The 27,998-nt window shown below is 48.1% G+C and overlaps 1 protein-coding gene across 1 annotated transcript in view; it reads left to right on the top strand.

Moving 5' to 3' along the window:
• Positions 1–6,450: 6,450 nt before the first annotated feature.
• CFAP70 (cilia and flagella associated protein 70) overlaps positions 6,451–27,998 on the top strand; it is a 1,103,282-nt gene continuing 1,081,734 nt past the window's right edge. The window contains exon 1 of the mRNA XM_086941320.1: positions 6,451–6,516. The gene's annotated coding sequence lies outside the window, so the exon portion shown is untranslated. The remainder of the gene's footprint in view (positions 6,517–27,998) is intronic.

Below are 27,998 nucleotides of genomic sequence, written 5' to 3'. Positions count from 1 at the left end.
CTCTCCCATGCCGGACTTTCCCCAGCTCAGGGGCTGGTGTGCCCCTGGAACTGGTTCTAGCCGGCAGATGCATAGTGAGCACCTGGGTGCCACTTGCAGTCACCTTCCTCTAAAGCCCTGCCTACCCAGGATACACAAAACCCTGTCTGGGATGGTGCTAGCACGGCCCCTGACAGGAAACCCTTTGTCCAAGCCTCCCTCGCTGGAAGGACTCCCAGCAGCAGGAGGTCAGACTTGTGTCTGTGGTGACAGCATCCATTTTGTGATGCTGAGGCTCGAGTTAACTTTAACCGGGGTTCACAGTTACATACATGTCGTGTCCCTCTAGAAGGGTGGAATGCTAACCACGTCGCCAGAATTGGCGAGGGGTTAGTATTCCAATTCGTATGACACCTTACTCGACATGTTTTGATAAAGCGATACCAGAGTTAGCATATAACCGCGAGGATTATAATGCACTTAAGAGTATATGGTACGCGTTATCATGGAACAGCTATTAGGACTTCGTTCCGCAAGCTGCAAACGGGCTCAGCTCATGCCAGAGCACCATCTCACACGATTCCAAGCACTCTGCCTTCAGGATTGTCAAGGCCTGCCATGGGAATGACTGATAGGAATACGGGTGTCCATTTTAGGGTTAGATATAGGTATACTATATGTACAGCAAAGGGTGATTACACCACCTTGTCCCAGCTGTCGTGCAGCCAGTTGTGTCAGATTTAGATGGCCAGCCAGGGGTGGCATAATACATGCTGCAGCCCCTGGTAGGCCCTGGGTACACCTATGCCCTGAGTTACAGGGTCTAATAAGGTGGCCCAGTACCAATTGGTAAATGCACCTAAGGTACACATGTCAATTTAGTGAGAGAACAGCAAGGCTGTGGGTCTGATTAGCAGGCCCACAGCCAGAGAAGTCGTAAACCAGTGAAGCAAAAAGCAAAAATCTGGGGTGATCATAGGATTGCAGACCCTACTCTCCTACAGGGGTGTAAAAGGACAGGCGCGTGTTGAGGCATTCGGGTCCTAAGTCGTACAGGGCTTTGTGTGTGTGGGTGAGGAGACAGAACGTTATTCTCTTATTGACGGGTAGCCAGTGGAGGTCTTTCAGGTGACCGGAAATGTGAGCTTGGTGGGGGATGTCTAGTATGAGTCTGGCTGAGGCGGTTTGGATGCGTTGGAGTTTTTTCTGTAGTTTGGCTGTGGTTCCGGCGTAAAGGGTGTTTCCGTAGTCCAGTCGGCTTGTGACTAGTGCGTGGGTGACCGTCTTTCTTGTTTCGATGGGGATCCAACGGAAGGTTTTTTTGAGCATACATAGGATGTTGAAGCATGATGATGAGACGGCGTTGACTTGTCTGGTCATCGAGAGGGAGGAGTCTAGAATGAAGCACAGATTACGTGCGTGGTCCTTAGGTATGGGTGCGTTTCCCAGGGCCGGTGGCCACCATGAGTCGTCCCAGGAGGAGGGGGATAAACCCAAGATGAGGACTTCCGTTTTGTCCGAGTTCAGTTTTAAACGGCTGTTCTTCATCCACTCGGCTACTTCTTTCATCCCTTCGTGTAGGTTGGTTTTGGCGGTGTTTGGGTCTTTGGTGAGGGAGAGGATCAGCTGGGTGTCGTCTGCGTAGGAGATGATGTTGAGGTTGTGTTGGCGCGCGATGGATGCGAGAGGGCTCATGTATACATTGAAGAGGGTGGGACTGAGTGAAGATCCTTGTGGTACGCCGCAGATGACTTCGGTGGCCTCTGATCTAAAATAGGAGGCTTTGCCCGTCCTAACACAACGCTTCAGGATGATGTATGCTTTCCGGTATGTTGTGCTGAATAAAATACTTTAAACCTAAAAGGGGGGAGGCGGACTCTCTGGGTTCTTCCGGCGAGGAACGAGATGATCCAGTCAAGTTCAAGTTCAAGTTTCAAAATTTATATAGTGCACTACTCACCCAGAGGGTCTCAAGGCGCTTGGGGGAGGGAGGTGTTTTTACTTATCGAATATCCAAGTTTTTAGTTGCTTTCTGAAGGAGAGATGGTTCTGTGTAAGGCGGAGGTGGGTGGGGAGAGAGTTTCAGGTTTTGGCCACTAAGTAGGAGAAGGATCTTCCCCCCATGGTGGATCTGTGGATGTGCGGAATTGCGGTGAGGGCTTGATTGGACGATCGCAGTTGTCGGGAGGGGGTGTAGAAGGATAGACGCGTGTTGAGGCATTCGGGTCCTAGGTCATAGAGGGCTTTGTGTGTGTGGGTGAGGAGACGGAACGTTATTCTCTTGTTGACAGGGAGCCAATAGAGGTCTTTCAGGTGGCCGGAAATGTGAGCTTGCCAAGGGATGTTCAGAATGAGTCTGGCTGAGGCGTTTTGGATGCGTTGGAGTTTTTTCTGTAGTTTGGCTGTGGTTCCGGCGTAGAGGGTGTTTCCGTAATCCAGTCGGCTTGTGACCAGTGCGTGGGTGACCGTCTTTCTTGTTTCGGTGGGGATCTAACAGAAGATTTTTTGAGCATTCGTAGGATGTTGAAGCAGGATGATGAGACGGCGTTGACTTGTCTGGTTATCGAGAGGGAGGAGTCCAGGATGAAGCCCAGGTTACGTGCATGGTCCGTAGGTATGGGTGCGGTTCCGAGGGCTGGAGGCCACCATGAGTCGTCCCAGGCAGAGGGGGATGGCCCTAGGATGAGGACTTCTGTTTTGTCCGAGTTTAGTTTTAAACGGCTGTTCTTCATCCACTCGGCTACTTCTTTCATTCTTTCGTGTAAGTTGGTTTTGGCGGTGTTTGGGTCTTTGGTGAGGGAGAGGATCAGCTGGGTGTCATCTGCGTAGGAGATGATGTTGAGGTTGTGTTGGCGTGCGATGGAGGCGAGGGGACTCATGTATACGTTGAAGAGGGTGGGACTGAGTGATGATCCTTGTGGTACGCCGCAGATGACTTCGTTGGCCTCTGATTTGAAAGGGGGGAGGCGGACTCTCTGTGTTCTTCCGGTGAGAAACGAGATGATCCAGTCCAGTGCTTTTCCTTGTATTCCGACGTTGCTGAGGCGTTGAATTAGGGTGCTATGACAGACTGTGTTGAAGGCTGCGGAGAGGTCAAGTAAGATAAGAGCGACTGTTTCTCCGTTGTCCAGTAGTGTTCGGATGTCGTCTGTTGCAGCGATGAGGGCGATTTCGGTGCTGTGTTTGGCTCGGAAGACGGACTGTGAAGGGTCGAGGGATTTGTTGGATTCAAGGAAGGTGGCGAGCTGACTGTTGACGGCTTTCTCGATGACTTTGGCAGGGAATGGGAGGAGCGAGATGGGGCGGTAGTTCTTAGGTTCGGTTGGGTCTGCCGTGGGTTTCTTCAGAAGGGCGCTGAGTTCGGCATGTTTCCAGTTTTCCGGGAAGGTAGTGGAGTTGAGGGAACAGTTAATGACATCGCGGAGATGGGGTGGCCTTTTTCAGAGTTTCTAGGCTGTTAGCATTCATCAGCCCCCTTTTCGGGACTGTCCGATGGGGCTCTTCTCTTGCCCGCCCCTGGGCTTTGTACTTCCATGTCTTCAGGATCCGGGCCCTGAAGGTACCTTCTGGCCAGGTAGGTACACAGTCTGTCGTCTCTCTGTTGTGTAGCCGGGTACACTTTTGTACCTTTTGCGACTGCTGCTTCCTTGTTCGCAGGTTTTTTGTCTGACCGAAATCTGCTTGGCCACCTGATTGTCCTTATCCTTGTCTTGGCCCCCGTCAGCTCTCTTGCCCGTTGTTGCACTCCTTCACCTTGTTGGCTGAGTGCGCTCTGCTGATATCCCTCTGGCTTTGACCCCTGCTCCCTTGGCCCTTGCGCCACTTGTCCGTTGTGCCTGTGATTGTTTGTCAGTGTACTCTCGAGCCGGGACCTGCTGGCCAGCTGGCCTCCTTGATTGCCTTGGTTCCGTTATGCTGGTTTGGGGCTTGTGTTGCATAATTCGGAATCAGCCTCGGTATCTGCCTGCCACAGTGCCTTTTGTTTGCGTGCTGGCTGATTATGCGTGCTTACCTCCTGGTTTCCCCCTGAGAGGTTTCTTCTTCAGATTCACCCCTGCTAGCCGTTTGTACTTGTAGAGCCTCCTCGCTGCATAGACAGGAGCTTGTCTATATCTTGGTTATGGTGGCCGTCTATCCTCAGGAGCCTTCGTTTTGTTTCCGCTTTGTTGTTCTGGCTGGGTCTTCCTTCCCGCGCATCCCGTGCTTCGTGCTGGCCCAGGCTGTGGACTGGTGTTACGTGATTCTGCTCCCTTCTGGAGGCAAGAGGACCTTCCGGCTTGCTTTGCTCTGTTTCCGCTCTGCTTCCCGCTCCTCCCCTGGTGTGCTCCTTTCCTCGCGACCAGCGTTCGCCCTTTCTCCTGCAACCGTGTGGTCTCTAATCGCCTGTTGTTGCTTAGTTAAAGTCTGTTCCCTACGAGAGTTCACCGGTCTGCCCCGCCTTAATGTAGGCGTGTTTGCATCCAAAAATGGCTGCTTCCATGGGCTGCATTCGGTTTCATTTCCGGTCTTTTGCTCCTCCCTTGTCTCCTGGTCTGGTCACCACGACGTGAGGGGCCCGGCGAGGGTATGTGCCCCCCGGTTCTTGTTCGGGAGATGTGGGGTTGTGGGTTGCGGAGTTATTGAGCGCTCTGGTTAGGGTACGGGTGTGCTTCTCACCTCGCTCCTCATGCGCACGTTCTTCTGCTCAAAATGGCCACCTCCAGTGACTGCCTTTGGTTTCGGTTTGGTTCTTGGCTGTTTGCGCTTGTGTCCTCGTCGGTAGGTTTTCGCCCCTCTAGGTGCCGGGTTGAGGTGCCGCTGTACCTGTGCACTACCAGATTCTGTCTGTGACTTTGGTGTGCCCGTTCTGCCTAGGGTCTGTGTGCTCTGGTGGGGTCCACTCTGTACTCTGCCATTTTGTGCCAGCCAACTTCCTTCTGCTCTCTCTCTTTCCTTCTCCCGAACCTCGTTCTTCTGTGCACTTTTCTGTGTTTGGTTGTAGCCGTTTGGTGCCTTGCACATTCCAAATTCTTTTTCTGCCGTTGTTTCTTGGGTTAGAGCTGTTTTGCCGCTGTGCTCGCCGTTATTTGTTTCGGGGTGGCGGCGGTAATGGACTCAGGCACCCTTCCACATTGCCGTCCAAGCCACGCCCCTATAGAAACATCTCAAGGTGGGCACAGGGCTCTGAGAGGAGGACTCAAGAAGACGTTCAAGGGTAGAGAGAGACAAGGAGGCTGGAAGCAATATTTTCAACACACTGTAGTATATGGAAGGCTTCCCGACTTGATGTTTCTGGCCATTTGCCTGGCGTACCAAAGCAAGGTGAGAAGGCGTCTCTCCCAGCAGCTACAAAGGCAGTTCACCTTTTCAAAGCAAGCGGTTGGCAGCTCCCCTTGCTTGCCATGGCATAAATTCAGGTGGGAAACAGTAAATAAAGTGCAATTCAGAATGTAATCGTGAATGGATGAGAAGAAGCAGCATTGTTGTTTTAGCATCGACACAGTGTACTTTGATTTCCGCAAACCGGCAGGGACATGCTTTCAGTGGTCAGGTACAGCAGTAGAAAGAGGTACACAAACATTGCATAAGAACACTAAGTATACAGTCTTTACTGAGCATTAAGCATGAGTGTGTATTCAGGGCACTAAATGAACATGTTGTGTAAACAGCCCTTTCAAATTAATTTAATACAATTAATGGGAGCTGTAACTTTTAGAAGTCTGGGTTAGATATATGTGGCCTATCAACACCTTTTCAGACAAGGATTGGCATAGCCAATAGGTCTCGTTTTGGGGACCTTATAAGTATTTAGTTATGCAGCACAATAGCCTTGGTACAACAACATCAACAGTTGCATGTGTAAACACATAAAAGGTCCCAAAAGCGAGACCTATTGGCTATGGCAATGCTTGTTTTTGTTAGGCACTGGGGGGCTTTTTTACAAGCCCCTTGCGCCACTTTTGCGTTACTTTCAACATGGAAAATGACGCAAAAGTGGCACAAGGGGTTTATGAATCTGCCCCCCCCGGAGATTAAGTGATTTCCCTAGAATCACAGGATATTGAGCGTCGTTGGCAAAACTCGAACCTGGCTCGCCAGCTTTGAGGTCGTACCTCTACTCAATTGTAGTGTTTGTAAGCAGTTGCTGACTGGCCATGAGCACCAATTACGCTACTCAAGGACACATTCATGTGTTTGTTGGCACGGGAAGATAGGGGCTCGAATCTAGTTTACTGGACCAAGGGCGGCAGCTCCGGCAATGAGGTCACATCCAGGTTGTACGTTCGAGAAAATAAATTACATTTCGGACCATATTTGTGTACCTCATCGCTACAATAATTAGTTACACTGAAACGCCGAGTCCTTCCTTTCCGCCTAGTAGTAAAGTTTTCAATGCGGTTTGCTGGTAAAAAAAAAAAATAAGACAATTGAACGTTGACGCAGGGACGTTACGTTTCATTGTGATGTCACTGGCAAGGTTGCTGTGGTGACAGAGGACGCGGCTCTACACATGAAAGACGGTACCCGGGAGAGTGCTGTAGAGAGGGAGCAGTTTAGGTAAGGACGGGGCGTACGAGCTGTGTCGTGGGTGGAGGGAGAGAGCAGAGACAAGTGTAGTAGAAAAGGGGGCACCCGTGCCTGCCATACTGGGTTGTTGTTACCTTGCTTCCCTCGAATAAACACGTATCCCGCTATTTATTTCTGCCGCCTCCCGTGCGTGTCAAGCCTCGTTATGGTTCACGTAAACTTTTATTTACTCAATATTGATTTGTTGCGTGAGTTTATGTATAGTCTGAATTATGTACTTGCATCATTTTTCAGGCTATTGACATTTATTGAACGTCATGCTTCAGCTTCTTGTGTTTGGTTTGGCACTGTAAGAAAATGCGGTCTGGTTCCGCTCTTTACAAGTTCATGATGCCTTCCTTGGTTATTCATGCAATACTGTGGCATCGGGACACTTGTGAATGTTTGAACATTTACCAATCATTGTTTATTAGTTGTGTTATAGATTTTGGTCACGTGATGGGAGTGGGACCATGACAACAATTCCTAGAGTGCACCGTGTCAGTTAAACCACAGAACTCGAAACAAGGTTTCCAGTGGACTGCTAATTTTGTTCATTCTCAGGCGATTTAATTATGATAAACAAGATAAAACCTATACATGTTTTAAATATTTCAATCAAGTGTACAACAGAATACAAAAGCAAGCAAGCAGACTTATTTTTAAGCACTGGTTTAATATAAGAAATAGATATTTAAGCAACTTTAAGGAAGTGATCTGTGGCATTCGCATTACTCTTAGTCCTGCTCGTCCTCGACCTAGTCAACACTGAGGTAATATCCAATCAGACAATCAGAGACTGGAAACAAAACCGGAAACGCTGCTGACCCCACCCACCCTCTGGCTCAGGGCTATAGGGCCATATGTATAAACACATTTCCCCATAGACACAGAATGGTCAAAATCCTTTGATACATCTGGCCCTTAATCACCTAGTGTTCGAAAGTGGGTTATTGGTAGGGGCAAATGTAGGTCTGCCACTGGCAATAAGGCCTCTAACACATGATAGGACTCAGCATAGGTCTTGGAAAATGATTCCTATGCTCAACCCTGGGTAACGTGGCTGCGAGCAGACAGGCTTAACTTCCAAGACAGGTATGTAAAGCATTTAAAACACAATTTCAGTAAATAATTAAGACACAACACATAATAAAAATCCAACTCCAAATTATAAAAATAGGAAATACATTTATCTTTAAAATGACACCAAAACAAAAAAAATCCAATGTAGGGAACCGGAGATGTGAATTTTCAAAGATTTATTAAAATATAGCACCATATTGTGATACCTACTTGCGATAGACCAGTGCATAGTCAAAGTTTCAGGCCGGGTGCAATGGAGCCCTGAGCGGCTACAGCTCGTGGCAGGTCCCGGTCTCAGTTTCTACCTTCACACTTAGAAACTTTTCTGGAGCTTTTCTCCTCGAGGCCCCTCGAAGCTCCCAGCCAGTCTAGATTCGGTGAGGGTTTGCCGGCTTGACTTGTGATGAGGTTCCGGTCAACTTCCCTGGAGCCGACTTAAAAAATTTGTCAAGATCGCTTCAGTGGGGCAATTCAGGAATCCAGGTCGGCACGCAATGGAAGGCAGGCGGCTTGGTTCTCGCGGTTGTTCCCGGTCACCTTTTCTACGAGCAGACTTAGAAACTTTTCTGGAGCTTTTTCTCGCGGGGTCTCTCGATGCTCCTCATGTAGCTGGTTCCGGTGAGGGTTCGCCGGCTTCAGATGTTCTCTAGTCCCGGTCAATCTCTGGAAGTTGGAGCGATGGAGCTTTTAGCGGGACGAACCTGGTTGGCTTGGCCGGCTCGCTTTTGAAGGCAGGTGACCTGGCTGGCCAAAGTGTCTCAAACTCACTCCAAGGGTCTGGAAGCTCCAAGATGGTCCTTGAAAGTTGAGGACTTCAGTTCCCACAATCCACTTTTACAAAACCGTTAAAAATCCACTGATGGTTCTCCAAGGTGCAGATATAGCTGCTGATGTTCCAGATGAGCTATTTTAACCTGTAGCTTTCAGGGAGTCCACTCTTTAGTTCTTTTTCAGCAAGATAATCCACAGGGCTGTAGTTTCAGATGGTGCAGTCTTTAGAGGTCAGGCCTTAGAAATATTTGCACAGCAAGACTTCTCAACAGGGCACTTCTTGCTTCAGTAAGTTAAAAGCAGCAGATCTGGAGGGCTCTGTCCCTCTCAGATACTTATTTCTAGTTCTCTGGGTCAAGCAGGAGGTCACTTCTGACCAATGGGAGCAGGGTAACTCCTCCAATATATGATCACATAGAGGGTGGCATTATTTGTCCCAGAGTGCATCAAATCTTCCAAATTCATAATGGCTAATTTTCCAGCAAGGGTGTAAGATCTGGCTAAACACACCCCTAGGATGGCTAATTTAATTAGACTCTCCCCCTGCATATACTCATACCTTCCTTAATCTTACCCTCTGCCTAAGGTGGAAAGTTCAGAGCTGTAAATTACACTGGTCTCTACTCTCCTCTTTAAAGAACAAGGTTTAAGACTCCTCCTCCTGGCCTGGCATTCCTATGGAACAGTACACTGCCCTCCCCACAGATCTGGTTAACCCCAGGGGCTCTTTATCACCTCTTCAAGGCAGACTGGCTAATCCACTTAACTCTGACTAATCAGGGCAGACCACAGGAAGGCTGAATTTGGACTTGCAAACAAGAAAGTCTTATAACTTATTGTATGTACACTTTAGGAGAAATTCAACAATATGATTATCGTTGGATGTATTAATACCATTCTGGGAAGTCTTTGAGTGCCATTTCTATACCTCTCATATCAAGAGTTATAATTATTAATCAATAACTTCCTACCATGTTAACCTATATAACAGGGAATTTGCAATGGGAAGAATTACTTGGGCCATTTTTCTAGCACCAGGACTTACAAAAACATATTTTAAAAGTACTTGCCTTATATCTACAGGAACCCCACCCCTTGTGCTACTAGGGGAGACTTTAGGGGTTCGGAAGCTGTAGAAATATTGCAGATTCTGCCTCCACAATTCTCCTAGCATCAAAGTTGAATTTGAGCAGCACTTTACTACAATTTGGGGAGTGAAGTGTGAAATTTCACTTTACCCAGGCATATAAAAACTCATTTTATAAGGCTATACCTTATACATACCTGACCCTCCACCCATGGGATGCCTAGGGGAGACCCTGGGGGTCCCTAATATGCCATACCATTGTAGGTTATCCATTTGTAAGTGCCCCAAACATGAAAGTCGAGTTGGGCACAATTTACTTTTTAAAAGCAGTCCTGACACCAGAGGCTGCTTTTAAAGTGACCTCAGGCTTCAGCAGTGCACACATGCAAGTGCAAAAAGAGCTGCTGGCCTCTAAACTGCCATGCCCTAGGGTCCTCTATGTAGTTTCAATCCCCCTGCCCTATTATATACTAGGGGCCTACAGGGTAGGTGATGCCAATCACAGGGGTACCCCACCATACCATTGTATACCCTACTAACTGTATTCAAATGTGTCTCTTTCAGCATTGCACTGGCTCTGGGTCTTGTTAGGCAGAGCCCAGGGTCAGTCAGAGTCAGTTACCACCAGTATCAGTCAGCAAAAAGTTGGGTGGTGTCCAGGGCACTGGATGACTTTGCAACACCAAGCATTACTGTAGCACTTCCTGAAATGCCAAGCACCATGAAAGTCTAATATCGGGAGGGAATGGGGCGCTAGAGGGCGCACTGCAGAATGGCCGCACTGTCGTGAGGCTCCTGCTGCCCGGAGCTATTATCCGCCTATAGATCCTGCTGACCATCGCTGCGCCCTGATCTGACCCTATAGATCTGCTGGAATACCGACTGGCCACCCGCGGTCCAACTCCTGTTCCATTTGGAGGTTGCTGGCCGAAGTTACGAGAGCTCCAAGTTTCCCCGACTTGCGCCCTGGATGTCGGGTGCTCCGTGGCCCGGCGTCACTTTCTACGCTAGCCCGCGGCTTCGCACGTGGGGTGGAGGCCCTGCTCTTCTTCTCTTCTCCGGACCTGCTAGCTGGACGGGCACGCTGCTGAAGGCTCCCCTGTAATGGAACTGGGTATCGGCTTCTACCTTTGCCTGTCCTGGGACTGCTGATTGCGGAGACGCCGCGGATTGTCGCTTGAGCGCCTGAGAAGCGAACGCTTTGGTCTGAGGGTGGGGACGGCCATTGTTTCTCTGGGAGTGGCGGGGCGTCCATGCCTGCTCGTGCCCCCATTTTCTTAGCGACTGATCGAGTGATTGACCTGGTCTGCAGTCTGGCCCTTCTTGACGTCTGTGCCCCGCCGTGCTGATCGCGCTTTATCATGGGGAAGCTGGACACTAAACAATCTAAATTATCCTTTGACTCGGGGGTAGCTAGGAGGGGAACGCGGCTGCTACAGGACGCTGGGACCTCGCGGTCTCCCCCCCCACCTGTCGCTGATACTGGGCCGCAGCCACAAACACCGGACTTCCAACAGATGATGCAAGAGATGAGGCAAGGGTTTGCCACGATAGTGGACAAAGTGGATAAACTGTCGTCGCGCATGGATGTGGTGGTCCAGAAGCTAGACGTGCACGAGGAACGCCTAACAACGGCGGAACAACGCATCTCGGACCACGACGATACGGCCGCCGCTCATACCACACAGATGGCGAGGATGGATAATATTTTGCGGGTGATTGCCGCTAAGAATGAGGAGTTGGAGGCGAGGAGTAGGCGCAATAACGTTCGTATAGTAGGTGTGCCGGAGTCAACGAATGTGGGAAAGATGGAAACTTATGTGGAGAGACTCCTGGTGGGTGCCATTGGTGCAGGTGCCTTCTCGTCCCAGTTCATCGTTGAGAGAGCGCACCGATCACTGGGGCCTCGGCCTGCCTCTGGGGCTGCACCGCGCCCCATTATTGCTCGTCTTCTAAACTATCGCGATCGGGACGCTGCCCTCCAGGCTGCCCGTACTAATCGGGCCCTCTCCTTTGAAGGGGTGTCCTTCACCATGTACCCTGATTTCACGCCGATGGTGCAGGACCAACGTCGTAAGTTCCTAGGGGTGAAAAAGAAACTTCGAGAACTACAAGTAGACTATGCTTTGCTTTACCCTGCCAAGCTAAGAGTGACGCAACAGGCTAAGCAACACTTCTTCACTAACCCACAGCATGCTGAGGACTTTGTGAAGCGCCTCAAGCGTGATTGAGCGGCTGCGGATCGAGGAGGCGATCGAGACCCTGAGGGCGATCATTCGGCGGCGGAGGAGGAGGTCGCCTGAATGGGGGTGACCTTGCTTTTTTCTTGAGACATTGTTGGCGTGTGGCTAGTGCACTAACTTCCTTGACTGTTTCGGAGGCCTCGCTGCCACCTGCTTTTGTGTCGAGGGGCTTCGCCGTGACTGTTTGCAACTGTCTGTCTGTATGGCGGTTCTTGGGGTTGGTATGGGACCGCAGGTTGGCGCTCTTTTTGTTCGCGCTCTGGGCACCCACCCCCCCGCGCTGCGCCTGGGGCCTTATGGGACTCGTTGGCTCGGACACTGGTGTGGTGCGTGGGAGTGGTGCCGTGCACCTCTAGAGGGTTCCCCGGAGGGTGTACCCCACTAGTACCTTTGGTTTGGACTCTAGTCCTCTGTTGGTTGACTGGATGTGTGTTTGGGAATGGGGGGGGGGGGGTGGGGGTTTGCATGGCCTGATAGTTGGGGTTTCGTCAGGTGGGAAGTGGGGGTGGGGATGATGCGGACGACACGTGCTCGCCCTGGTCTCCTGGGCCATTGCGTTGGTTGCTATTGCTGTCTGTATGGTGCTCGCTATTTCCGGTGGCCGCATGGTAGTGAGTGCGTTATGTGGGGGATGCGTGTGCGAGTTGAGGGCCGAGTGGACTGTGTTTGCTTCGTGCTGCGCGATGCGTTTCCTGGGTGCCTGATACACGGATGGTGCTGCTGGGGGGGGGGTTGTTGGAGTTCTGTTTGGTTGGTTTGGAGATGGCCGGGATGTGTGTGGAGTGTATGTGGTGGTGCGACTGCGCCCTGGGTTGGTGGCCTGCTGCTGGCTGGCGCTAGGAGTCGGGCACCCTGCCCTTTCTCACTGGGTCCTGAGGGGCCCTGAATATGTCCGATGTCGACTGACACTATAGATAAGATATCAATTTTGTCCTGGAATGTACGGGGTCATAATGATGCCAGGAAGTGTCGAAATGTGATACAGTATTTGGACAGGCATGCTATTCATGTGGCCCTCCTGCAGGAGACTCATCTGCGACCTGGACCTTCCCCCAGCTTTGGTGGGCGGTGGGCTGTAACCAGGGTGTTTGCTTCGTACTCCTCGTATGCTCGCGGGGCTGTTATACTTGTTAAAAGATCGCTCGCCTTTCAGGAACTAGGATCTATGGGAGACCCTGAGGGACGCTATGTGCTACTGTGGGGGCGGCTTGGGCAGATCACTGTGCTGTTTGTTAATTGCTATGCTCCCAATGTTGATACACCGTCCTTCTTCCTTACATTGTGGGGCCATGTGCTTGCTGTCGATGCTACTCACATTGTGTGGGGGGGGGATTTCAACTTTGCATTTCATGCTCAGGTGGATAGGTCGGACGGAACTCCACAGTACAATGTGCAAGCTAGGGATGTTTTGTGTGGGGTTGTGGAGGAGGCTGGGCTGATCGATAGCTGGAGGTATTCTCACCCTGCCACTAGGGAAGGCACTCATTACACTGCACATGCGCGTTCATGGGCGAGGCTGGACTATGTTTTCCTTTCCAGGGGGTTGGTGGCTGGCCTGCGGGAGGCGGTGCATCTTGCTCGTACGTATTCTGATCACTGCCCAGTGAAGGTTGTCCTATCTGTTCCCGGGCTGCACAGGCTGCGCCCGCCTTGGCGCCTTTTTCCGACTGCCTTGCTTGACCCAGTGTTCAAGGCGGAGCTTGGCGAGGAGGTGGAGGCGTTCTTCCCTAGAAACAAGGGCTCTGTCGACAGTGTCGAGGTTATATGGGATTAAAGTTGAGTGCGCTACGTGGGTACGTGGGCGCATCCCTGTATGATAGGCACACTTATGGGTGTTCAGGATAACCTGACTCAAAAGAGTTCAAACGAAAATAGTTCACAAAAGGATGAGTTCAAGGTTTCATCATGTTTTATATTTGTTGGATTCACAAACGTTTACAATCTAGCGTTTTGCGTCACGCTATGTTCATTAGGAATCAGCAATAGTTTAACAAATGCTCCGATGCATTTCGGACTGGAGTAGTCCTTTATCAAGGAGCGCTGCGGGAGGATACAAAAAATGCAGTCAGATCAACGGCAACGGTTAAAGTAAAGTGACAAGATGTAAACATGGTGTCAGGGTCGTGCAGGTGATTGGGAATTTGAACGTGCACTACGGGTTGAGTGAGGGAGTGGAGATAGGTGGTGAGGGAACCCGGTGTAATGGGTGATTAATTACAAAAATCAATGGTGAAGGTCCGTGGTAGCGGTTCAAGAGGTGCAAACCGGGAATTTACTAAAAAACAGTGCAAAGGAAAACGGGTTGTTCTTACGCTTCCCAAGTTTGAAAGTAAGCTCACATCGGTGCTGCAAGGTAAAACGGCGAGAAACTGTAAAGTGTGTCGAACGAGAAGAGCGTTCGAATGAGTGATATAGCGCATGCAGTTAGCGTACTTACTAGAGGTGGTTCCACGGGTGGACCGGGTATCACGAACTTCGCGGAGTTACTGCGGAGTTCCAGTAAAGTGAATGGGTGTTAGAAATAGATGAGGGACCCGAAGTGTGTACCAAAGTATAGGCGGCCATCTTGTAGTGGGTTAAAATGACCAAGGAAAAGGTAATGGACACAAGTAAAATGCAAAACGGGGGTACATAGTGTCAAACAAAGTTATCACAGATAGCAACTTAATTCTGTTCGATCATTAAGCCCGAAGGGCTTCAAAGATTGCAGTCTATAGATCCATGAGATCTCCCTTTGAAGGAGAATTTTGTGATTGTCTTTGCCTTCTTTGTGAGTGACTGTCTCAAGCACAAGGTATTTGAGTTGGGCCACACTGTGATGAGCTTCATTGAAGTGTATCGCCACATTTGATTTGGTGTTTCTTGTGCGAATGTTCGATTTATGCTCATTTAAGCGAGTTTTTATTTTTCGACTGGTTTTTCCCACGTAGATTTTCCCACATGGACATTTAAGTAGATAAATCAGGTTGGTTGAATCACATGTCGCATCCACTTGGAGATTAATTGCGAAACCTCTCATGGGGTGATTGATGGTGTTGCCAGTGATTACATTGTTGCAATTACCGCAATGGTAACACGGGCGTGTTCCCGTGTGTATTCTTGGGGAGGCAGTGGGTTTAGATAGTATTTCTTTGATGTTCATAGATCTACTATATGCAAAGATGGGGGGTTCTCTGAAGAGGTCTTCGAAATCAGGTTCCGATGCTAAGATTCGCCAGTGTTTTAATACAATCTTTTTGTAAATTTTACTGGAGGTGGAGTATCTGGAAACCAGTGCCATTCTTTGGTTAGGATCTTTTTGTTTGCTTTTTAAGGCTTCAATCCGAGGAATGGTGTTGACTCTGTCTATCGCCTCCTTGATGATGGCTTGGGGGTATCCTCTGCTGGAGAATCGTTCTGCCATAGATTGCATTTGGGAGTTTCTGGTGTCGTTGTTGGAGACTATGCGGGTGACCCTCAGCATTTGGCTGAAAGGAAGGTGCCTTTTCAAGGAGTCTTGATGGAAGCTGCTGTGAAGTAACGTGTTGTTGCGATCGGTCGGTTTTTGGTAGAGGTCAGTTTCAATACCCTCAGGGGTAACTTTCACAAGGACGTCCAAGAACGTTAAGGCTTTATCAGAGATGTTCCATGTGAGTTCAATGCGATCATCTTTGGAGTTCAAGGTAGTAAGTGCTGTTTCTAGGTGATCACGTGAGTCTTTCCAGATGAAAAATAGGTCGTCGATGTATCGTGTGTATAGTTTCAGATTGTCTTTCCAGTTGGCGTTGGTTAGGATGTGGTTAAACTCGAAGTTGCCCATATAGATATTGGCATACGTCGGCGCGGCGCAATTGCCCATTGCCATCCCAGACAATTGTAAGTACCACCGTTCTTCAAAAGAGAAATAGCTGTGGTATAAGGTAAAAATCATAAGCTCCAGAATGAAGCTTTTCATGGGTTCAGTCATGTCTGTTTTTAATAGTGCCAGTTCAATCGCTTCTATTCCACCAGCATGCGGAATCGAGGTGTAAAGGCTTTTCACATCTGCGGTGCACAGGAAGATTCGTTCATCCGTGTTGATTTGTATGGAGTTCAGTTTGTTAATGAAGTCAGTAGTGTCCTTGATGTAGCTCTCTAGGTTGGTAACAGAAGGTTGTAGGTAGCGATCAATGAATTTGCCAATAGGTTCATGGATAGATCCTCTTGTAGAAACTATGGGACGGAAAGGTGGGTCCATGAGGTCTTTGTGAATTTTAGGGAGCATTGTGATTGAAGGACTTCTGGGATGTTCAACTGTGAGATATCGTCTGGTGCGATCATCAATGATGTCATTATCAATCCTTTAGCAAGGATGTTACATAAAATCACTTTATATTCATTGGTAGGATTTCCTTCAAGTGGCATGTAGGTGTTGATGTCAAAGACATGTTCCCTGGCTCTCCGGTGGTAAAGGTCAGTATTAAGGATGACGAGGGCACCTCCCTTGTCAGCCTTGAGGCATTTGATAGCTTTGTTATTGGCGATGTTTTTCAAAGTATCATGGTCCTTATTAGTGATGTTTTTGAATGATTTCTTCTTGAAGTTGGTTTTGGCGATGTCTTGGCGTACCAACGTTTCAAAAGTGTCTATGCTTTTATGGCTGCTTGGGGGCATGTAGTTGCTAGGTGGACGTAGTCCGAGTAATAGGTCAGGTTTGGTTTCCACAGGGGGTTCTAGGACTTTCTCAAAGAAATGTTTCAATCGCAGCTTCCTGGTGAATTTAAAGGTGCTGACTTCAAGTTCAAGTAAATTAGTATGGTTGGTGGGAATGAAAGACATACCTTTCTGGAGGGTTTTGATTTCATGGGTGGAAAGGTTGGTGTCAGAGATGTTGATGACTAGCGATTCCTCTTGGTTTTTGGTTTGGTCTGAGGCGGTTGTTGGATTTTTTCGTTGTCTTTTGTTTGTCCTTTTGCCCCGTCTGGGTCGTCGATTCTGTCTGGGCGTGAATCTAAAAAAGGCACACTGATGGTGGTATCGGTGTGAGACGTAGATGGAATTGAGGTTTGTTCAGACCGGTCTGTAGAGGCTGTGCGTTCAGTTGGTGGACGTCTAGGGCGGCGGTTGGTGGTGTCACTGTCAGAGGATGAAGTGTCAGTGTTTTGTGTGTATGGCTTGTTCCTGCGGCGTTGGGCATAGACCTCCGCCCAGGTATACACTTCTCCAAGTTTATAATCTAGCGTGTCACGCCGAAATTTGCGTAGCTTGCGTTCATTGATCTCACTGGTGTGACGGTCAATTTGTTTGTTTATCTCTTCCAAAGTCGAGTTCAATTCATCTGGGGTTATGAGGGCTTTTAGTTCACTTTCGGTGGTGGTTATTTCAAGAGTAAGTTCTTGGAGGATGCCAGACAGTTCTTCGATAATTAGTAGTATCAGATCGAGACTACATTTGTTTAGGATGACGTACCATCTTTCCAAAAATGCTTTGGAATTTTTACATAGCGAGGGCTTCAGGGCAATCCGGAGGCCGCGGGGAATGCGCAGCGCCTTGTGGTATTTAATGAGCGTGCTTGCGTGTAGTTTCTGGTTAACACGGCGTTTGAGAAGGTAAAGCAGTTGTTTGACACATTGTTCCTTCGTCTTGCTGGATGATGTTTGTGCTGTCTCCTCGTTGATCAGTGCATAGATCCTTTCCTTTGCGTCATGATCAAAGGCTAAAGTATCCGCATGAGCTTCGGTGGACTTTGAAATCTCGTCGTATTGCATTTTTAATTAGAAGGTAGAGGGGCGTGCAGCCAGCCTAATGGGCAGTGGGGTTCCGTCTATACAGTTGAAGAGCTAGGCACAGGCGCACAGCGAGAGGTTGATGGGGAAGTTGAAACTTTGAAGTGGGAAGGTGTAGAGTTGAAGGTGCACTAACAGGTAACGCAACTGTCCAGGTGCGTTGGGTTACTGATTAAAGTTGAGTGCGCTACGTGGGTACGTGGGCGCATCCCTGTATGATAGGCACACTTATGGGTGTTCAGGATAACCTGACTCAAAAGAGTTCAAACGAAAATAGTTCACAAAAGGATGAGTTCAAGGTTTCATCATGTTTTATATTTGTTGGATTCACAAACGTTTACAATCTAGCGTTTTGCGTCACGCTATGTTCATTAGGAATCAGCAATAGTTTAACAAATGCTCCGATGCATTTCGGACTGGAGTAGTCCTTTATCAAGGAGCGCTGCGGGAGGATACAAAAAATGCAGTCAGATCAACGGCAACGGTTAAAGTAAAGTGACAAGATGTAAACATGGTGTCAGGGTCGTGCAGGTGATTGGGAATTTGAACGTGCACTACGGGTTGAGTGAGGGAGTGGAGATAGGTGGTGAGGGAACCCGGTGTAATGGGTGATTAATTACAAAAATCAATGGTGAAGGTCCGTGGTAGCGGTTCAAGAGGTGCAAACCGGGAATTTACTAAAAAACAGTGCAAAGGAAAACGGGTTGTTCTTACGCTTCCCAAGTTTGAAAGTAAGCTCACATCGGTGCTGCAAGGTAAAACGGCGAGAAACTGTAAAGTGTGTCGAATGGGAGGCATTCAAGGTTACGATCCGGGGAGTCACGATCTCCAAAAGTTGTGGAATCCTTAAATTGATTGTTCGAACTCTCGAGGGCTTGGAGGGAGATTTACGTGCCTTGGAACGCAGGATGCAGGCTGGCTCTGATCCCGATCTGATGAGCCAGTTCCGCACCAAGCTCTCCGAGTATGAGGAGGAGGCTGCCAGGGAAGCTAAGCATAGGGGGAAATATTGGACGGCGAGGAGGTATTGTGAGGGGGAGAGGCCCGGTAAGGTCCTTGCTGCACTTACTAGACACCAAAGGCATGGCTCGGACGTGCTGGAATTAGTTTTGCCAGATGGCACTCGCTGTCGGGACACTGCGGAGATTCAACGCACTTTTATTGACCATTATACACAACTGTACACGACACAGCAGTCGGGAGAGACACGATATGGCGGATTTCTGGATGAGCTGGCGCTCTGTTGGTTGTCGGATGATCATCGAGCGTTCTTGGGTAGGCCTCTAGAGGTGGAGGAGGTCAGAAATGCCATCATGTCTCTGAATAATGGGAAGGCCACTGGTCTGGATGGCCTTCCTGCTGAATTCTACAAGTGTTATGTGGACATTATGGCCCCCGTTCTCCGCGAGGTTTTTGAGGAATCCCTGGAGGAGGGACGACTGCCGTGCTCCATGCGGGAGGTCGCTATTACATCGCTGCTCAAACCCGGTAAGGATCCCCTGGATGAGGGTTCCTATAGGCCCCTCTCTTTGCTTAATTGCGATGTCAAAATACTCGCGAAGGTCCTAGCGATGAGACTTTCTGAGCTCATGCCTGTTATTGTTTTGCCCGATCAGTCGGGGTTTGTGCCTGGCCGTGCTACTTCCCACAATCTTCGTACTTTGTTTTCCCTTATTTCGACCATTGCTCCTGATATCCCGGTCGCCGCCATCTTCCTTGATGCCACTAAGGCGTTTGACTCTGTTGAATGGGGCTATCTTATTGATGTATTATGTCGGATGGGATTTCCTCGGATTTTTATTTCATGGGTCAAGCTCTTATATACTGATCCGATGGCGAGGGTGGTGGTGAATGGAGTGCTATCCCCCCCGTTCCCTCTTACTAGGGGGACTCGTCAGGGATGTCCCCTCTCGCCCCTCCTATTTGCCATTGCTATTGAGCCCTTGGCCTGCAGGATTCGTCAGCTACACCAGCAGAGCGCCTTCAATTGTCTTCAGCGTCAGGTCGGGATCTCTCTGTATGCGGACGATGTCACGCTCTATGTAAAGGATCCTCAGAACAACCTTAATGCGCTCTTGCGAGAGTTGATCGCCTTCGGGGGTGTCTCCGGTGACCACATTAACTGGCGTAAATCCCAACTCTTCCCTCTCACTGCGGCTGTGAGTAGATTTCCTCTTGATTACCCCTTGGAATGGTGCGATTCGGAGCTGCGGTACCTCGGCATTGTTGTGTCATTGAACAGGGAGGAAACGGTCCGGCTTAATTACGGTGTGGCAATTACTAAATTGGCAGATGACGTCACTAGATGGATGTCCTTGCCTCTATCCATGGCCGGTCGGGCGTCCCTTATCAAGATGGTTGTTCTGCCCCGGTTTCTTTACCTATTTCAAAACCTTCCGTATCACCCTGGGGCTTATTTTTTTCGCAGGCTTCGCTCTGAGCTCATTCGATTGTTTTGGGGAGGCAAACAGCCGCGGGTGGCCTGGTCTACCCTTACGCTGCCCTATATTGATGGAGGATTTGACGTCCCTGAATTTGAGCTTTACTATCTTAGCGCTCAAACGCATTACGCTTACCATTGGATGCGCCCCACGCCGTTTATGCCCCAGGTAGCGGCTGAGCATTGGGTTGCTCATCCCCTCCCTCTGGAGGGGATGGTCTTGGGAAAGGTGTCAGATGTGGACACGCATCAAACGACGGTGACATGCACGGTGGACGCCTGGAAACGGGTGGAGCGGTTGCTGGGCGTCTCCTTTCTTTATTCGCCGGCACTACCTTTATCCTATCATCCTGGTTTGTCTCTGTTGCTGGAAACGGGGTTTCAACGGTTGTGTAGGCGGCTAGGTATTCTTACGTGGGGCGACGTGTTTCATGAAGGTGCCCTTCGTACCCAGGCTCATTTCTTTGGGACTGCTGCCTGCACTCCTTTGGAGCTGTTTTATTATGTTCGTCTGAGGCAGGGCATGCGCGCCTTGCTGCCTGATTTTCCTTCGGAGCCGGAGGTAACCCTCCCTCTTCACGTGCTGCTGGTTTCAGATGGGCGTCACCTAGTTTCGAAGTTATACGGTGCTATTCGTCGACAGCGTTCTGTCCTGTCCAGTCGGGTGCGCGAGCAGTGGATTGTTGAGTTGGGCGTCCCTATTACTGACGAGCAGTGGAAGTATTGCTGTGGGCTTACTGCCAATGTTTCTTCCAGTTGCCGCCTGAAAATCATCCATTATAAATTTGTCCAGCGGTATTATTACACCCCGGCGAGGAAGCTTCGGTTTCATTTGGCGGAGGATGACAGATGCGCTAGGTGCCGAGCAGAGGGTGCCGACTTCCTGCACTTGGCTTGGAGTTGTGCGGGAGTTTTGGAATACTGGACTCAGGTCCATGCGGCCCTGCAGGTTATGACGGAGGATGGCGTGGCGTTTGACCCCTTAGTAATGTTGCTGGGTTATTCCAGGGACGTGCCTGGCCCCCACCGTAGATTTGCTGACGTGGCCTTGCTGCTGGCCAAGCGCAGGGTTGCCTGTTGTTGGGGTCGGGGCAGGGTGCCGCGCTTCAAGGATTGGTTGAGCGATCTCATATACTGTCAGGACCAATATAATGTCTACTCTGAATTGATGCCCGTGAGGTGCAGGCCCAAGGACTTTTGGAGCCCACTACAGGTGTAGCTCCTCACTAGAGCTGTGCAGGACTCTGATTCTGAACATGAGGACCGAGTAGGGGTTGGCTAGCACCAGCATAGGGGCTAAGATATGATAATTCATTCGCTTGTCCTCAGGTATTGGGGGAGGGTTGGACTGCGCCCTTTTTTCTGCGTGGTTGAGAGGACTGTACTCCCTTCTATGTCACTCATGTGGTGGCGGTGGAGATCCAACGCCTGACCGCTTTCAATTGGCGAGTAGGGAAGGCCTATTTGGAGTACATCATGCTTGTAGAGTGCTGGTGTCAGCTGGCGCGATCATACTCTCCCTTTTACTTGGGTTTTCTTTCTTTTTGTTTTTCCTTTGTTTTATTTTGCGTTGACAGAGCATGCCCATGCTGTAACATCTCATCAGTTTATTATATGCCCTGGATGGTCCATTTCTAAGTGCTGTATGACATCATTCATTACTGTCTGTACGAATCATTGTGTTACCCTGTCTTCCGGACTCATTGATTACCTCGCTGTATTGTAAAAGCCATTTACGATTGTATGTTCCATGAATGCACTTTCCTTTTCCTTGCTTATCTCCAAATAAAGGTTTAAAAAAAAAAAAAAAAGTCTAATATCGGGAGGGTAGCTGAGACGTATGACTGGGTCGAGGACAAAAAGGTCTAAGAGTAATGAGGATTACCAGTATAATCAGGGCATTACCTCTACATACCTTGTCCTCGACCAGTCATTAGTACTGAGGTATACCAAAGCATACACCCAAAGAAGATGAAGGCATTTGCAAATACTGAGGCCTGCATGGCATTACATTTATTTATTTATGTTCTAGAACTCCAATGACGTTCTATATAGAAAATGCAAAAATAAAAATATGAATATACATTTACACAGTCATATTTACAACAACAATCTTAAAAAGTGATGACTTGCAAAGTGCAAGTAGGACATATAAAACTATGTTATTTGAATTCAGTGCATAAATACAGCAACATTCACAACAATCCCCCTAAGGAGTGCAAAGAGTGCAAATACAGACCTATATTTATGCAAACATAATTGCAACTAACAGTGACAAAACAAGGGATTAATACTCATTTAAGAGGCATTTAAAAAAGTTTTCAAAAATTTGTGCAAATTACCAGAAATAAAGTACAATACGTATATAAAGCACACCCACGTGATTTTAATGCAGTATCCAAAACAAATTGAAACGTTCAAACAGGAGCAAAATTCTCCAAAGCCTGTAACACACCATCCCCAAAATTCAAGTCACTGCATTGAGCACAATTTAAACAATAATGTATAATAAAAGTGGGCTCTGATGCCCATGTACCAGCCTGACAGATCTCATCAAAGGACACACCTTTAAAAGCAGCACTCAAAGGAGAAACTCCTCTGCTAGTCTCACTTGGATATTAGAAGGAAAAGGCAAATGAGAGCCCTGATATACCATGGAGATGGTGTCCATAATCCAATGACTGAGAGTCACCTTAGACACTGCTGTCCACATCCTTGAAGACCAAAACTCACAACGAGAGTATCAGAAGTCTGAAATGCAGCAGATCTGTTAACTTAACGTACAGGTTTGGCGTTTTTGAGCCATTACTCTGGTCGAACTTATCATGGACCTTAGATAAGTACAGTGCTGGTTTGGATTGTCTTTCTGCCACTTTTCCCGCTTGATATCTACTGGTTGGTATCTTTGTGGCATTACTAACTCCAATTTTTGTATTTGAACCAGTTTAACTAGCAACTTTTATTGGAAGATTGATAATATGAATTACAACACAAAGAGCCCTCGGGTCCGAATAATTGACTAGCAGTTGTCCCAATGAGAAAAATGGAAGAAACAATGCTGAGAAAATGGGTCCCTTTTAAGGACAGTTTTCCTCATACACCAAAGGTGTCATGCTTCCTCATGGGGATACGTCCTCGTGTCACGAACCTAGTCGTGACGCGGCTACAACCCCCTCGCTGCGAGAGAGGAGCTCAGGGATGTTTTTATGAAGAAGAGGGGTACAATTAAAACTCAATGTGAGGAAATGTGTTAGTGAGGTAGTGCAGTGCTACATAAACAGTGGTGAGAAAAAGTGGAAAAAACTAGCTACAAGGTAAGCCTACTGTGGTTTATTGATGCTTCCTAGTGCCAGGATTAACAAGCATTGGCATAGCCAATAGGTCTCGCCTTTGGGACCTTATAAGTATTTAGCCATGCAGCGGTTGATATTGTTGCATCAAGGATATTGTGCTGCATAACTAAATACTTTTAAGGTCCCAAAAGCGAGACCTATTGTCTATGCCAATGCTGTTCTTGCACCGTTTGTTCAAACGGTGCAAGAACAGCATATTGGACATGAGTGAGATCTGTAGTCCTTCACACCCTCTACCCTAGACAGCAGGCACCACTTCTTTTGAGCGCTACAAGACAAGAAGTGGCATAGAATAAAGACCATTATATAAAAGATTGTAGGTTGGAGACCAGTCTGGGAGACAAGCTCCACCAAAAGAATTACAAATAGAGATTAGCACCGAATAAAGAAGGAAGTAGTCAAAGATTCTAACTGGTGTCCATATTTCCCTATCTGCAGACTACAGACTTGATTCATGTTTCTTCCATTTCTAGTATCCACACCTTTGGCAGAAAATGGCAGACAAATAGCGGACAGAGTTATGCAAGAGGACCACTACAGAGTGCCTGGAGCCCCTCTGCACTGAATATTGTTTTTCTGGATTTCAAAGTGACTAAGGAAACTCTGACTGCCCCACTTGTCTAGTCCGATGACAGAGATTGCCTTTCAGTGGTCGAAATGTGGCAAATCAGAACTGTCAAAATAACCTAGTGTTTCTCAAACTGATCATCCTATTGAAACCAACCAGAAATTATGCTTTCGTACAATTGTGAGTTTGACTTAGAATACATAGGAAAACCATTACATTTCAGACCAGTTATGTAGTCTCGTAAAGCGTAGGAGGCATGAGGCTGAGGCAAAGAGTACTGTGCAGAGGTGGCTAGGTGAACAAACTCAGTAGCATGGAATAGCAATGCAGATTGAACTTGAATGTGGTTCTGCCTGCTGAGTGTTCAAATGAGTGAGCTCCTCCACTTCAAACCCCTGGAATAGTGTTTCCCACCCCTACTCATTATACATGAAAGAAAGCTAGACACTTTAATGAAAGAGCTACACATTTTCAAATTTGATCACAATGACAGAAACTTGAAATATTCTGACATTATATTATGGTATGTGACCAGCAGCAATCACATTCTGGTATAGTAACATAATTTTGTAACCAATATATCACCTGAAGCAAAATTGAGTCCTAAATTTCGTTTACAAAAATACTGCTCCATTAGAGGTAATTATAAAATAAATCCACACCCTGGGACAATTAAGCAATATTTACAAGACCAAATTAGTGTCAGACAATATTTTTTCTGGCAATAGTCTCACATTTCAGTGTATGCGACAGCCAGGCTGATGAGCTGGTGTAGGGCTTGTCTGCCCTTGGACCCTTGCATCACCGGCCCCAAAGGACATCACCAAGGAAGGATGGCGAGGTTCGAATTTCTGCTTTGTTAATTACCTCCCGGCATGGGATGGCACCCTCATTAGTGCACGCAGGGTGTAGGGCTGAGAATAGGCTCCGTTTAGAAGTTGCCATAGTGTGAAAATATCATTGGGAACTCACACTTTGCTTGTGTTCCTGCGAGCGGCGAGCGCCTGCAACCTTTCTGTGGTGGCGAGGAGGATGGCGGGGCTGAAATGCCTCATGGGCTCTGTCCATACTTGCCCACAGGCCACAATACATTGTTTCCCTGTAAGCTGCTGGGAAAAAGAGGAAGGAGAGAACTAAAAAAAGTGCAATAAAAACAAACTTGTATGGGGGGGACGAGGAAGTGCTTTCCTTATTCTGCTCTAGGAGGACTTGAGTGACTCCCACTCAACGCGTATGAAACTGCAGACAGAGGGCGCAGTTGGCCCCAGCCCAGAGGTGAACATAGTTAGGGGATGTGTAAAAAGCTGCAGCGCCTTAGGGGAGGCAACGGACCCTTGTGGAAGCGCCTTCGATGTTGATCATTAGGGCTAAGCACAGGGGGGACCCGAGGAGCAACTCTTACGGATGCAGACCGAGGTGAGTGACGCAGAAGCCTTCGGCAAAAGGACAACAAAAAATAAAAATAAAAGAATAAATACTAATTGAGATGTAAAACTTTTGATATAGTGCAGAGTTTATTTGATGCAAATCAAATCAAACTCATGACCATTTGGAAACAGGGTGCCTGAGAGGGAGGGCGACAGTGAGACAGACAGGGGAGAGAGAGTAGAGAAATGTAAACTAGCGCGCGCGGTCACGCTAATTAGAAACAGATGGCCCTTGCGTGCCGCTGCTTGCTCCCGCAAGGTGGATGCCGCCACACGCACGAGTGTTAGAAAAGTGCAGACCGATTCCAAAAGGTCATCTCCTATAGCAGCGCATGTGCGCTGCGCTAGGCTCGACCTAAACACAGATATAGAGTAGTGTGGCTGCCGTCATTAGAGACTTTAGTACAGCTGCCTCTAATGACGGCAGCCACACTACTCTATATCTGTTTGTTTTTTTCAAATTTATTTTTATTAGCATTTGGTGCACAATTAGTAATACTGTGACAAACAATAGACTTGACAGCTTTACATTGTGTAGTATACTAAGCGTTGCTGAGGTTGATCATACATTAAGAAAGAACAAAGGCCTCCTCCTTCATAAAGTTGCAAATAAGAGTACAGTTTCAAACATTTCAGAGGTTCGAAGTTTTAACAGGAATATCATGCATGCTTAACCCGTCGATTCCTTTCGACAAGTGTTTAACCAAACACTTCTAACAGGGAAGGTACCCTCAATTATAACCCCCCCCCAAAAAAAGAAAAAGTTTGTGGTGGTGCTGTGTACGCAACATATTCTTTGGCCCAGTCATATAAGGGACAGACCTTAGGGTAATTCATGTAGTTGTCCACCCTACTTTATTCTTCTACACCTGAGTCCCTCCTGGGCTGTGCCCTGTTCCCTTGAGCGTATGACCTAGAACTGGAATAGGTGCATTTCCCTAATTGAAGGTGGGTAGACCGCCACTGGGAGTCCCTGCATAAGATAAGTGACCAGTGGACCCCATTTGTATTCGAAGTTCTTATATTCATCCCTGAAGATATCCGTCATTCTCTCAAGGTAGAGAATTTTCCAGAGACGAGAATGCCATAGAGAGATGGCGGGAGCTGTTTTCTCCTTCCAAGCTGCCACAATCGCAACTCTAGCAGCTCCCAGACAGGCCCACATGATAGCTTTGTCCGCCTTAGTTTGGTGTTCGAGTGACTGGTCTCTAATACCCAGGAGGACTCCCTATATGGAGGGTCGTATGGGATACCCAACATATCTTTAATGTATTCAAGTATCTCCTCCCAAAAAGGTTTGATTGTGGGGCAATCCAACGATATGTTTTGGAAGTCACCTAGGAGACTGCATCCTCTCCAACACATATCAGAGGTCGGAAATATCTTTTTAAGTTTGGTGGGGTATAGATACCAATCCGTCATGGTTTTGATGTGGGCTTCTCGCAAGTCCAGGGAGTGATTACATTTGGTGATATCAGACCAAAGCCCCGTACATTACTTATCGGATATCTCTCTCTGTGCCACCTCTTCCCACATGGACATATATCTAGGTCTCAGTGATTGCGAGGCAGAGAGCAGGGAGATATATAGAAATGAAATTACCCCCCTCATGGAGCCCACCCGTTGTACACATTTTTCAAAAGTAGTTCTCTCTCATATGGCTGCATCTCTAACCTGAGAGAGCCCAGTGTTTGAGCTGAAGATAGTGGAAGTGTTCGCCCGGGTCCAGTTGGAACTCCCTCCAGCAGTTCTCAAATGTCAAGATATCATAATTATGGAAGAGGTCTGACAGCATGAGGCATCCGCCCTCCTTCCAGGGGTTAAAAGAGCCTTCGTGCAGGGCATGGGGAAATGCCGGATTGAAGTGAATCGGTGTGTACGGTGAAGGGAACGTGGTCCCCCCCCCCCCCCCCCTCCCCTAGAAACTGTGTCCCAGACCTTCAGAGTAATGCAGGTGGGGGTGCTAATGTAAGTGTTGGTGGGCCTGTCTTTCTTAGGTTTCCATATGAGATCCCATATTGTCCTACCTGCTATTGCCCTATCCATATGTAACCAATGTTTCTCTGATTCCCTCTTGGACAACTCCGCCACTTTCCTCAGTTTTGCTGCTTTGTAGTAGAGATCAAAATCTGGAAGCCCAACTCCACCTGCACCTTTTGCCCGTCTGAAGGTATGGAATGGAAGACACGCCCTACCATTTTGCCAGATGAAGCTGATGACTAGTGACCGGATTTTAGGGAGAAGTTCCCTATCTAAATCAATGGGTAGTGCTTGAAAAAGATACAAAAATGTAGGTAGCACGGTCATTTTAATCGCATGGATGCGGCCCAACCAGGAAATAAAGAGAGGTTTCCATCTCTTGAGATCTTGTTGGAGCTGGAGAAGGAGAGGTGGAAAATTGGCCTTATATAATCCCTCCATACGCGGAGTCAATTGTATACCCAAGTATTGAAGTGAGTGTTTGGCCCATCGAAAAGGAGTGCGCTCGCGAAGGCTATTATCCTCAGCCGCCGGAATCGTGAGGTTGAGTATGACAGATTTGTCTGAGTTAACTTTAAAACTCGCTACTTTCTCAAACAAGCTCAGCTCTTACTGCAAGGCCAGAAGCGAGAGAGTTGGGCCGGTGAGGGACAATAGCACATCGTCTGCAAATAGCGAAAATTTGTGTATATCACCCCCAAAGGGATTTCCTTTTATCTTTCTATTTTCGCAAATAGTAGGGGTGACAGCGGGCACCCCTGCCTAGTCCCTTAAATA

The sequence above is a fragment of the Lissotriton vulgaris genome, chromosome 10 (assembly GCF_964263255.1).
Source record: "Lissotriton vulgaris chromosome 10, aLisVul1.2, whole genome shotgun sequence".
Lineage (NCBI taxonomy): Eukaryota > Metazoa > Chordata > Amphibia > Caudata > Salamandridae > Lissotriton > Lissotriton vulgaris.
Note: the sequence above shows the minus strand (reverse complement) of the source record. Positions and strands in the feature narration are given on the sequence as shown.